A 13,332-nucleotide genomic window follows, 5' to 3' on the forward strand; every position below is an offset into this window, starting at 1 on the left:
CCCCGGCAGGTCAGAGCCCTGCCTACCTTGCTTGGATCTGAAGGACTGAGAAGTTTATGTGGTYACTGCAGTGAGAGCCAAAGAGGCTTCACTTGACACGAGGGAGGGGAGCAGTGTCCAGGTGCAGGGAGTGGCTTGGCATTGACCTGGCTGCCCATGCGTGCAAGCTCACAGCTCTGTTTAGAACATGCTGCATGGCTTAATTTTCCCTTCTGCTGGGCAGGTGAAAACCCTGTTCTCAGCTYAGCTGGCATTGCTGCCTGCATCCCACGCTCTGCTGGGCTTGCGGGGGGTTTCTTGTCCCCTCCTCTCACCCCCGCCACGTTTGCTTCTTTAGCTGAGCCATTCCGGGGGCCGGCTGTATTTCAGTCACTGAAGAAATTAGTAACTGATTTATGTAACATCTTGTGTGACTGACTGCAGGGTCCTCATGAGAGACAACTGCCAACAAGTAAGCTGTTGGCAGAACAAGGAAAAGRGGCCCAGAACACAGCCCACAGTGACCCAGGTGTCACTGTGCTGTCGTGCAGTGGCACCTGTACCTGTGTGCTGTGGCCRTGTCCTGTTTCGCTGCAGCTCAGCTCTGCCAGCGAGGCCCAGCAGCCACATTCCATGTTCTTCCCAGGGCCAACTAGAGCAGGTTCCYACCTTGGAAAGGAGATTCTGGTCTCCCGTGTTTCTCCAGATGTCAGGCCAGGCCCTGTCACTCAGCATTTAGCACTGAGGTGCTGTGTCTCCCAGGGCCCGTCAGGCTGGCATCGCCCGCCAGCAGCACCTCTCCTGCCACCCTGCCCGGCTGGATCAGTGCCTGGCAGACACAGGAGCTGTGTCCAGAGGGGCTGGGTGCTGTAGGCTCTGCTCCTCCTGGCTCCCTGCTGACACTTTGGTGTCCGTGCCTCACCTCTGGTCGTCAGTGCTCGTGGTGGGGCACGAGGGATGGTCACCCCATATGCGCATGGCAAAACCTGGGCAGAACGATGCTGGRACATGGGATCCTGCAGCCCTCCCTGACTCTCCTCAGGCTGAAGCTTTCAGCTTGGATGGTCATGGGGTTATTTTGAGCGTGTGCATGTCCCTGGGCTGCTGGTGGCAGACCTGACATCCCTGTGCAAAAATGGAAACCCCACTGGGTCAGCAAAGGCRGGCGGGAAGGTTGAGCAATCTCCGCATCCCTCTCAGCAGCTGTGATTCAGTAGCAAAGGAAATAAAAAAGAAATGCTTGCAAAATAAAAATGCTTTTGATGTGAATAGAAATGTTTGTAATAATCTGGATTTTTTTTCATGTAAATAAGGCTCAAAAAATGTGTTTTGTCAACGTGACACACAGCAAGCTCTAGTAGAAGTACGCATCTTGGGATAAAAGAAACAGAAGCCACTCACTTGATAAACCTGAAAGCTTTCTTAGAATTGCARAAGGAATAAATGATCTTAACCATGTTAACTCCTGGGTGGTCGCCTGAGTCTTTGTGAGCAGTATTCATCACATCCCAGATAGTGTAGTTTTAAGCTTGCACAAAAGACTTCAGATGATCTCATGGTCTTYTCTTCGGCCATGTGTAAATTACTGGGATTTAATTCCACCATGAGGGTGCCCATTTCAGCACACTCATCATGGGATGACAGCTGCTGCTCTCGCCTCCCMGGGCTCTGCCATAGCTCGGCACCTGCAGGGGCTCTGGTGGCTGCCAGGGGACAGGAGGGGCTGCAGGAGCTGCAGCACTGACCTCTGCCATGCCAAGAGCTGGACAGGAGCCGTGGCCGCTCCTYGTGCCTCCCACAGGTACCGCTCGTGGCAGAACAACTTAGAGCAGCTCTTGCCCAAGGTCACRGCAGCTGAGCATGGCATCGGCCGAGCTGCTGCGATCCTAACATCAGCTGTGGAGACTGCTGTATCATCGTGTTTACAAAGCATGAAAAACAATGTCTGGAATGTACCTTTCCCTCCTGCAGTGTGTTTTCATAGGCAATTTCTCAGACTGTCTTTTGATCTCAGGTGAGAGGTGCAACTAAATTTTTGCCATGCTGACATTGATTCAGCGGCTGTTGCCAGTCTTCTTGACTGTGAAATAAGAAGTTCTTCACCAAAGGACTTATTCAAATGCAAAACGAATTAGGCTTTTTTTATCTTACTGCACATGTAGCTCAGGAATTTAGGAATATTAAGAACCCCTAGAGACTACCTTCTTCTTTTCAGTTACCATGGTTCATCTTGACAAGCAGTAACACCCCCACTTGCAGGCAATGCCAGAGTTTTGGTTTTTGATGAGGGCAGGTGGAAGAATCCAGTGTTGTTTCTTGAAGAGGTGCTGGAGTCTGGGCACCTCAATGTGGTGGGTGAAGTGTTTTAAGAAAAAATATCACTGGRCAATGGAAACCTAATTAACCCCCCACTCTCCCTTTCCCATTCCCTCTCCTCCAACTGAGTTGGTAAGAGATGGCAAACACTTTAAAATTCGGGATCCTGGGTATGTGCTGAGGAGCGATTATCAAGTGAAAATGCACCAAGAGATGCTGTGCCCAGCATTTACAGTCTAAAGTTGKTCTGATACAATGTACGTGTTGTCTCCCTACAAACCTTGCGTAGCTTCTGTCTCCAGCTCATCCCGGTTACTGCAGCGTGCCCCTAAAACCATAATMCTGCAGCAAATGTTAAAAGATCTCGCCAGCATGTTGTTTTCATTAAGCAACACAAGGATGAGATAAACTCACTTATGAAAACCCTTCATGTGTATTGTCTATAAACAGAAACTTCACCCTCCCATCTCCTTATGGGAAAAAATGATGARGGCCGAGTGCTTTTTTATTGCCCAGCCTAACTTTGTTTCAGGAATAGAAAAAAACTGTAAGCATTTTTAGCCTCGAATTGTATCCTCCACAGGACTAGAGTGTGTGCAGGATCCAGCAGTGAGTGACCTCTGCTTCACACAGGAGTGGCTCATGGATGAATCAGTCTGGTTTAGATCATAAATGCTCACACAAATACAGCTTTGCTCCACGGGATGGAGAAGCCGAGTACTGCACGTGGCTGTTGCGTTTTTGCAGGCTCAAGCTCTGCATGGAGACTGTGATCCCAAAGGGCTGTGACCACAAAGGGTGGTGCCCCAGTCCCGGTGCTGTCACTGTGCCTCCTGCCCTTGCTATCAGGGACCACCTCACCCAGTAGGAAATACAGCTTGGCTTTCAGCTGCGTCAATTTTCTGATTGTGAAACCACATCAAGAGATGCGTGGGATAGCCCAGTCCTCCTGGGAAAGAAACAGAAAGGCTGAAAATCTTTCCCTGCAGTGTAAACTACAACTTTYGCCACGATGCTTTTGCTCTCCATTTGCAGCATGTGCTTTCTGCCCTATCGAGCTCCCAGTGCAGTTTCCCCGTAGGACAACAGCAGCACTGATTTCGGATTTCAGAAACAGCCGATTCCCCTGGGATTTGGTGCAGCACCGCGCAGGGACCCGGCCTGTTCCCGCTCCAACAGGCGGCTGCGCGGGGTCACCACGGCTCCTTTCCTTCGTCTTGCTGGGGACAGGAGGTCACTGTCCTGGCAAGCACYGCTCCGGGCAGGTTAGCATCAACACACTGCAGACAGCTTTGAATTGCAGCTCAGATAAACGTGTCCAGGTCCCATTTGCAGGTTTCCCGAAAACTTTTTCTGCTTGRATACTTGTTCTCAGCAGCACGTGGCTTTGCACGTATGACAGGTTGAATCAAAGGTTTATTGTCTGCACAGCTTCTCTGTTGATTCAGAGATTATGATTTTGGCAAGAAACAGCTTCTTGAGGCTCTAGGGTGTCTGTASGCACAGGGGTCACTGCAGGCACTGACCCTGTCAAGGGGTGGCTCTGCTGCACTCCTGCTTCAGCCACATGAGCACAGAACTGAGAGAAACCTGGACTGTTTTGCAGGAGTTGCTTTCCCTCTGCTTGGCAGCAAAGGAATAAAACCAGCAGGGTTGAGAATCTCCCTATTCCTCGGATTGTCGCCTCCAGCCATGCAGAGCGTCCCCTTCCAGAGCTCCTCGTGCACACCAGCTCCAGATGCTGCCACGGCTGCCCCTCCCGGGGACAGGGACCTTCAAACACATGGAGCCTGGCACTGATGTGGGGGACACGGCTGTGCACACAAACCAGAACAATGAGGAAGATATAGAGGGGCAGCTCCTCTGGCTTCAGCCATCGAAAGCAGGGGTTGATGCCCATTAAAAGAGGGAAGGGCATCTCCAGGAGATCCCTGTGTCTGTCACATACAGCATTAGCCACCCATGGAGAGTGAGCCATTCTTTGCTCATGGCTTTAGAGGGGGCCAGGGAATTACCACTACCCTGGAGACAGGTGGAGGGGACACTCCCACTCTGCCTTCTCCATCTCCACTACCAAGTCCAAAGGTCTGATGCTTTACAGAGGCACTCTGCTGTGGTTTGATACTGAAGAATATTGTCTGGGGGTCTTTGGGCTAAAAACTGTTCAGTTAGGCAGGATGTGGTGTTGCAATGTAGAGCCTGACATCTTTCTGGTACATGAAATGGTACCACCACATCAGGCACTTGCTGTCATGAGACAGATAATGATGCTGTCCTATAGGCAAGGCAGAAAGAAAGATTTTGGGTGTTCTGGACAGAAAACATGTTGCTGCTCTACTAAGAGAGCTAGAGTTCATTTTCTAATACAGAAAATGAGGTTTCAGTTTGAACTGCCAACTGTGCTCACTTGCAGGCACCAAGGCTTTAGTACTTAGGTCTCTGGACATTTCTCCACTGAGGTTACACAGAGCAGATGGAGCTGCCAGGCAGTTATGGACAGAGAAACGAACTTCAGCATCGTGTTCAGCCTCCRGAGGAATTCTGCAGATGCACTGAACAACAGCTGAGAGCATAAGCCCCCAGGGCATCTGTTTGCTCTGCCCAGCACATCATTTGCTACCATTATCAACAACATAAATATCTTCTGAGAGGCTTTTCTCTTCTCTCAGATAATTCTGCATCTTCTGAGAATTCTGAACAACAACACACCCTCCTCTCACTGCTCCTTCCTCAGCTACAGAATAATGAAACTTCTGCACAGCATCCTCAGGCTCTCTTCAGAGATGCAGTTGAAAGTGGGTGTCAGATACTTTCAACAGTAGCTCTTAAGTAACTACAAAAATACATGGCTTTTCATCAACATTAGCAAGATTTTTTGTTTTCTGATGGGTAGGTTTTATTTCTTGCTGTAATATACCACTGAAATGACATTAGAGGCTTCTTGATTTGTTATTTTGTTGGGTTTTGTGTTTTATTGTCAGATGCATATGGTCTCATAACAATGTGCTTCAGTCTATGATACAACTGGAAGCTTTAGCACAAGCCACAAGATAGAAAAGACTTAATTAAACAGGCTCTYGATCTCGCCCAAAAACAGTATCAGAGGCAAATCTGCAGGACTTGCAAGCAAAAGAAAAATGCATCATCAGAGTATAACAGATATTTCTTTAATCAAGAGAAGGTCATCTGGCTCATCTCTTGTGGACAGTTTATTTTGTCATGAAGGATACTGATCTGATTTGTTCCAGAAACCTTGTTAGGGAGAGTGTGATGTAGCTTTTGATCCATATGTGACATCAAGTCTGKTCCAAATTCAGCTTACACTCCCTCAGAAATACCTGTGATTTTCTATAAGGTTTTAATTACATCTTGAAGTTTCTTGTTTGAATAACACATGCTTTAATCAAACATTTCAATTAAAGATCTGTGGTCAGCAGCAGGTGCTCAACACACACATCACCCACTGCAGGTACTCGTGGAGACAGGGAAACAGCACAACTTTAGGGACAGAACCAAGAGAATGAGCTCCTGAACGTCTTTGGGGAAGAAGATGCCTTTCCACTTTGCAAAATACCATATATACAGTGTTACTGGAGAAAGGGAACAGGCAATTCACTAATTGGACACCTTTCATCCATTTGATAACAAAACAAACAAAAAAAAAAAAAAGAATAAGGAAATTCAGAGATAGAGAATCCAGATGTTTCTTAGTCTAAAGTTCTTAAAGTTTCTTCTTAAGTAAACTACTTGGCTGAAACCAGCCCAGCAACTTTTTTTTCTTTTCCCTTTGTTATCAGTCCRGAGGTATTAGTAGGATAAAGGAGAAGGTGACTCATGAACCAGTGTGGCTCTTTAGAGGTATGAAGCAGGGTCTGGGGAGGCTGCAAACTCATCACAAACTTCATCCCTGTGATCACTGGAAGCCACCCTCCCCCTCCACGCATACATTTTCTGTCACCACCAAATGGCACCTTGGCATCAATTTTAACCTTTCATCTGACTTCCAGGGGTTTCCCTAATTAAGTGCAGTTTGACTAGAAACATCTTGGATCCATCCTTTACATTTCCATGGGTTTGGAACATGAGGTACAACAAAAATATTTAACAAGGCACATTGRAGATTTCCCCCCCTCTGTTATTATGTTTAGGAAGGTCGTCCACTGCACCCCAGCCATTAGAGCTATTCCTTTCCCCCTTCTGCTTTCCTAACCCCACACCTCTCTCCCAATCTGCTGAACACTCCTGAGTCCCAGGACTTCCTCTGGCAGTTTGTCTACCATGGCAGCTGCTCCTGGCAGCAGGAACAGGGGAGCAGCTGGGTGGGCAGCAGGCASGTAGCTCCCACATGATGGCTGGAGATCGTCCTTGGCTTGGGCAGGCTGCAACTGGAAATGTCAAGTCTGATTTTCATTTTACTTTGCAAGCCAATTCGAAACTTTGGGCCTTGTATTCAYGGCAGATTCCAGGGCAGGGAAAGATTGTTCCTGGTACATTTTTATATCACTTTAACAGTCACTGAACACAACTCCCCTGGCTGACMAACCCCTCAGGATAATCCTTTGGAGCTTCTGCAGTGATGGAAAAGGAGAAACTCTTGATGGCATGCACTGGCAGGATATTTAGCTAAGAAGACTCCAAATCAGTTAGGCACTCCCTTTAAAACTCCTATCTGTGTAGCATTTGGTACCTTCACTCCAATGATGATGTCATTTTACAGGTTCCCCATGGAYCTTAATTGTGACCTAAATTTCTACTGTGGATAGCAGTACAACCAAAAGCAGATTTTCCTCAATATCTCATCAGTTTTGTCAGTAACATAGGCCTGATACATGCTTAACATATATAAATTCTTAATTTAGAAAAAGGYGGGGGRAAAGAAAAAAAAAMAAMCATATAAATCTAACTGTACTGATCCCATTCTGCATTAAGTCCAGACCATTTTTCTGAGTCTCATTCTGTCTAGAAATTTTCATGTGTCAAGCCCACATGTGGACAGCTTGTGAAGCACCTCCCAGTCACACAACATGGAAGGTCCCAGTGTGTGCGCCACTCGAATGGCCCCAGCTCGGAAGTCGGGTTGTGTAATCTCCTAAGTGCTTTGAGGTTGAATTTTTGCTGCCTCACTTCCCTATCTGTCCCAGCACGTCTTCTTACTTCCTTTTGTTTTAGTCTTGCCATCAGCATTTTCTTTGCTCACCTCACCAAAGTGCCTGCTTGCATTCTTTGGAAAGTAACTATTTATCTTCAGAATATTTTACACCAGACTTATCTTCCCTAACACTTAAACTGTTGCTATAGCCCAGCTGTGCAACCTGCTGTTTTGTTGGGGCTTTAGCATACAGTGAATTTCAAGCCTGACAAAAATAGATTGGGAAAAGATGGATAGTCTACAAAATTTGCAGTGCAAAAGTTAAGACTTCTTTAATACTACTGATGGGCAGCAGGAAGTAAAATCCATCCTTGTGCTTTGGCAGGTCAAGCTATGCTGGAATTGCAGAATGACCATCAACCTGCTTCATCTTGGAGGAGGAAATTGCTCACTGCTAATGTCTGCTGCCTTAGGCAATAGGCCTACACTTGTGTTTCCCTGTTACAGGGTAGGTACCTTGTTTCAGTAATTTTCTGCTCTAGTGTAAGAGTCTGTCACCCTCCATGGCCGCTGCTCCTCAACACTTGGCATACTGAGCAGGTGGAGGTGCTGGTCTGGATTCACACTGCAATGCCTTTCATCACCCAGCCTGGGTGGAAGCTCAGCTGTCAGCATTGAGGAGTTAAMCTTCCTCTACTTTGAATGGAACTGTGAAGCCACGTAAACAAAAACTGCCAGGTCTCAAACATATGAAAATGCTTTGCTGAAGTTCAGTGTTTTCTCTACAAAGCTTACCTGTATCCCCTTTGTCACCCCAGGAACATCCATTGATCAGGAAAATTCTCATTCATGAAATGCCACTTGCTGGCAATCCAGAGACAACCTCACTGACCTAGAAGGGTTCTCCAGTTTCTTTTGGCAGTAGGAATTGAATTAGACACGCTGATGCTAAATGGCTTAGCATTAGCAGCAAAACAGCTTAAATACCCTGTCCCAAGAGGTTAAACTGCAATGAGCCTCTTAAAAAACACTCCGTGCAATGAACAAGCACTCAGCTCTGTGGCACAAGTTTGGGGATCAGTCTTCCTCTCAGCTCCCTGTGTGGCTACAGAGCAGCACAAGTGTCAATCCAAAGGAACACATTTCAAAAAGTATTACTTTTGAAATGTAAAGAAATAAAATTATCAAATTGAGATGTAAAGAAAAAACCTGATGGAATTAAATTTGACATTAATCTAAGAATAAGGATATTCTACCTTGATAAAGATTTATACTTAAGCAACTCTTTCCTCTTCAAGGAAGCTAAAAARTTCAGCAGCAGGGACTTGGCTTTGCAAATTTACACATTTGACAAGCTGTTGTGTCTGTCCCACAAGTCACCTGGGGACCACGCCAGGGATGGCTGCTGTGATGGCAGCTCAGGTGTGTGATATTCAGATTTTRTGTGGCTGGCACCTCACCTACAGCTAATGGCACTGCCAGTGAATGCTTCCAATATGCAGATACCACTTTAATCACCAAAATAAATTGATTCCTAATGAAATGCCCCAGCTTTAAAGCACTACAGTACAGTTTATACAAGGGACCAAAATTAAAAGGAAGGARAAGAAAGAACATAAAGCCAACATAYAGTAAAGGAGTAATTYCTCCCAYTCAATCAAACCAATGTTTCCTGTCAGGCAAGAAATGTCTGGTCAACGAAAGTTATTTGCTAAGCTGCTTCRGAGAAGCAGTATTAGTAAGAAAGAAATGACCATAAAACACATTCACTGGAAGAACAAAACCAAAGTAAGGGYAGTCTATGCTTGAAAATGCTTGTTTTCTTTAACTATTTTCCAATTCCTTTTCAAGACAAGCAGCTGTAATCCAAGGCATGACGTATTTGAAGTTCTGCCCTTGAAACCTTTTCTTTTTGCCTTCTTCCTCCCAGTCAGGAGTCACATGAAGTATTGGGTCTGCAATAAATTACAGCATTCCAGATCTGCATCAAGCAGCTGAGTCAGGGAGACCCTGTGTTTCAGCTTCCTTCAAGGCTACTTTCAGCTGCTAAAGGCYGGTAACATCTAGAGGCTTTTCCAGGAGGGCAAAACAACCATCTGAGCAGTGACCTTAAAACATTTCTGCAACAAACCAAAAATTCTGCAGAACAGCTCTACCAGAAAGTCCTCCAAAGATATGTAAAACTGCCCTGTTTGCTACATGAACCCTGGATGTTCCAGAAATGTGGGTTCCTGAAAGGCCAAGCAAAACTGCATGGGTTGGAGTGAACCTCCAAAGCCCTTAGGAACTCCTACTTCCAAGCCATAATTGTTGCTGTATTTTGCCTGGGACCAGAATCTGAAGTTGTCATTTTCTCCCTCATTCTAAAAAAGCAATTTGGCATGTGGCATGATTGGGTTGGCTCCACCCAGTATATATTTCACTGCTAATGGCCATAGCCCACTGAAAATCCCTCGTTTAATGGTGCAGATCAGGGATGCTCAGCCACAGCCTCTGCCCACCATCCAGGAGTCCTCCCACAGCAGCCAGCACCGATGGGGTGGCGAATGCCCCTCRTGTCCCTGCTCATCTGCAAAGCAAATCTGCACCGCTACAACAGTTCATTCTGTTTCAAGAACACGGTTAAAGATGGATATGCTTTGCTTCCCCACCTCAGCCCTGCTGAGGTGATTTGACTCTCAGCTCACAGAATTGGTGATAATGCAAAGTATTGACTCCAGCAAAATCACACCAACCCCRAGACCGAACCAGGAGAGCTGCCTCCGCTTTTCTGCTTTCAGCTGAAAACTGGATTACACAGGACAGAAAATCTTCAGAGCACTTTTCTGTCACTARTCTCTTAAAAGCAGAGTTTGGAGACAGCAGAACACAATGTAAAGAACACTGAATTGAGCTTAATTATCTGGATTCATGTTGAAGTTGTCTCTTACCATGAATATTTCTAAATTTTTCAAAAAGCAAGTAGTTGTTATGGCACTTASTTCTTGGTAGGTTTAAAAATGTTATTTCAAACCCTGCGACAAAAGGATAGGAAAAAACCCRAGAAAAATCCTTAGGACAAATGATTTTGTTACAGAAGAATAAACAAATAAAAGAAACTTTACTGTAGAATTTGTAACCCCACAAGTCAAAAAGCATGMCTGGATCTCACACATCACAACTAGCAGCTCCTACTACTACAGCTAACAGGCAATGCCAATTTTTCAAAGGGTGKGGTAGGCAAAACATTATTTTCAGTTAAACCCACAAGATTAATACAAAGTCTCTGAATACAGCTCTAAGGTAACAGCGATTGTTTAGAACAGTTCTCCTTATGAGTTTTGAGGCACCTTAAAACCACACCAGTAGCAAACAAATTCCCCTGTTTAAATGATCTTTCATTTTCAGAAAGGCTGGGATTCCCTACCTTCCAACAAATTTTAACTGTAGTTTGGAAGAAAATAAAGCTACTTACCATTAAAAAAATCCCAATAGAGCTGGGAAAAGTGTTACATCTTGACTTTCAGTAAGTTTTCTTACCCAGAGGGTTGTTTGTCCTTCCTTCTTTCTGTCCCCTGTCCAGAAGCTGGAAATGCCATCCTGGACCTGAGCTGTAAATTACTGCAATAAGGAGTCACACCCTGTCACACAGTGCCTGCTGCAGAGTTCCCTCACAGCTCTCTGCCTTCCTGGGCTGTCAGGGCTGCTTCTGCAGCGCCTTSAACGGGCACCTTGAACACTCCCACCATCCTGGGAGGTTTTCCCTTCAGAGGCACAAGGCTGCAGGGGATGTTAGGTTGCCCTAGGTGCAATGGGAGGTTCAGTGCACACCCCAAATCCCTCGGTGCCACCCATCCATCGTCTGCAGCCCCGCACAGATCCCAGAGCAATGTGTGCAGKGTGGGGTCAGTCCTGCACTCAACACTCACAGCAGCATTTTGTGCTCAGCAAAGCAGGAGGCAGCACTGCAGCTTTTCAGGGACTTCAGCCTCACAACAAAGACTCCCAGGACATGAAAACACATTTGTAGTAACAGGAGGCTGATCACTCACAACAGGACGTTTTTTCATCATCACATATTGYAGATCACTTGAGTGGAAGAATGGGGGAAATGAAGACTCCCGGTGAACCTTCTGTGGTATTTAAAAGGTCAGCCTAACTGCTGAGATCAGAGCAGGCTTTCTTAAACAAAACCCACCACACCATCCAGTGACCTATGCAGACACCTTCATGTTTTGTGTTTAAAGGTACAAGAATAAAATACWTCTGTTGTATTCCACTTGCTTGATAATATGTGCTTCTTAATTTTCAGGAATACTTTGATTTCTCCAGGTACCTGGAATAACTTACAGAACCCTAGTACTCAAAATTTTCTTGAAACAGCTCTATAAATGTTAAAAAAAAAAACATTTTCCAAGGCATATTGTTTCATCCAGTTCAAATATTTACCGTAACTTATTTACTATGTAAGCTGAAAGCCACATCCTTTCAGTAAGGGAAACAGGCAACATCTTCATTAAAGCCTGAGACAGAGCTCACATTTAGAGTGAACTCAGAACACAGACCTCACTATAGAGCTGTRGTTCTTCCTTTCTAAAAGTGGATCAAATATCCCCACTGGAATTTTTTTAGTCATGGTCTGTCAACTTGCCTCGCTTCCAGACTGGAATGTAGCCCTTTGTTTTGTAAATGTATTTGATCACTGCTTTTTCCTTTTGACAAGTGCTTTCATGTATTAAAGAAGTCATTGTTACTTTTTCACTGGTGACTCAGAGATGTACCAAGCTCTCCTCAGAATGCCTCATTAACCTCTGCCCTCCATACTCTTCCATTTTTCCTTTTCTTAATCTGATTCTAATTTTTATTATGTGTTGTAACAGATTATCACCTTCAAATTCGAGGAATGCTATGTCCCTAACTACTTTCATAAAGGTGTAAGATTATCCTAAACCACCTTTTCTACCAATCTTGGTCCTTAAATACCAGGATAAAGGGCTCAGATGCTTCTGAAAATGGAACATCATGATCCAAATGCAATGATTTAAACTCTTAAAAAAAAATGCAAGAATACTTAACCTGTAAAAGTAAGACCTGTAACTTACTTAAGCCAACTGCATGTGCAMATGGCTAAGGCCATTGAATTCATGTCCAGCAAGGTGGTTCAACTCAATTCTTCCAGSTATCACAATTAACCTGGTAACTTTTCACCCAAATCAATGGTACCTAAAAATACTGAAGAAATACTTACACGGTGCTTACAGGTGCAGCTCAATCAAGAAAAAGCCACTCAATCTTCCCCTATGTTGACTACATAAGTATAACATTAATATTTTGATACAATTCAATTATTTTCCAAGATCCTTGGTACTTGACAGAGATGTGACACTGAAAATCAGTCTCATTTTCCCTGTACCTATTTCAGTTTCACAGCAAGTATCTACAAATGCTAAGTATCTACTCTGAATACCATGGGTGCACACCTCCCTGGGGATAAGGAATGGAACAGCATCATTACTTCGTTACTCTAGGCTTTTCTGCAAACTGAGCTGGAGTGCCTGAATCCTCTGGACAACATGGAGGCTCCCAYTCAGTTCTCCTTTAATGACCCAACAGTGGCAAGCCAGGGATTTCCACATAAAYAGACATATTCCAAAAGATCAGCTCTTTAAGGTTTTTATGCCCTTTGCTGTAAGTCTGGGGACCATCTATGTGTGTTAAGGTTGCTCCAGAGTTCCAGCTGGACAGCCAGAAAGCTTAGGCACCTAAAAGTTGTAAACTAATTTATTAGAGAAATCTTAAAATCAGATATGAAATATTCAACCTCAACTTTCTTGAAATGAACTAAATTGTCTAAATGTGTGTTAAGATTTTCCATTATAGAACTACACTTCCATATTAAATTTCTGCATAATACTGCCATTACTCTGAAAGGTGTGGGAAGACAGATGACATGAAATCTACACCAAAGG

The sequence above is a fragment of the Malurus melanocephalus genome, unplaced genomic scaffold (assembly GCF_030028575.1).
Source record: "Malurus melanocephalus ecotype Western Australia unplaced genomic scaffold, MMel_1.1 scaffold_62, whole genome shotgun sequence".
NCBI classification, from domain to species: domain Eukaryota; kingdom Metazoa; phylum Chordata; class Aves; order Passeriformes; family Maluridae; genus Malurus; species Malurus melanocephalus.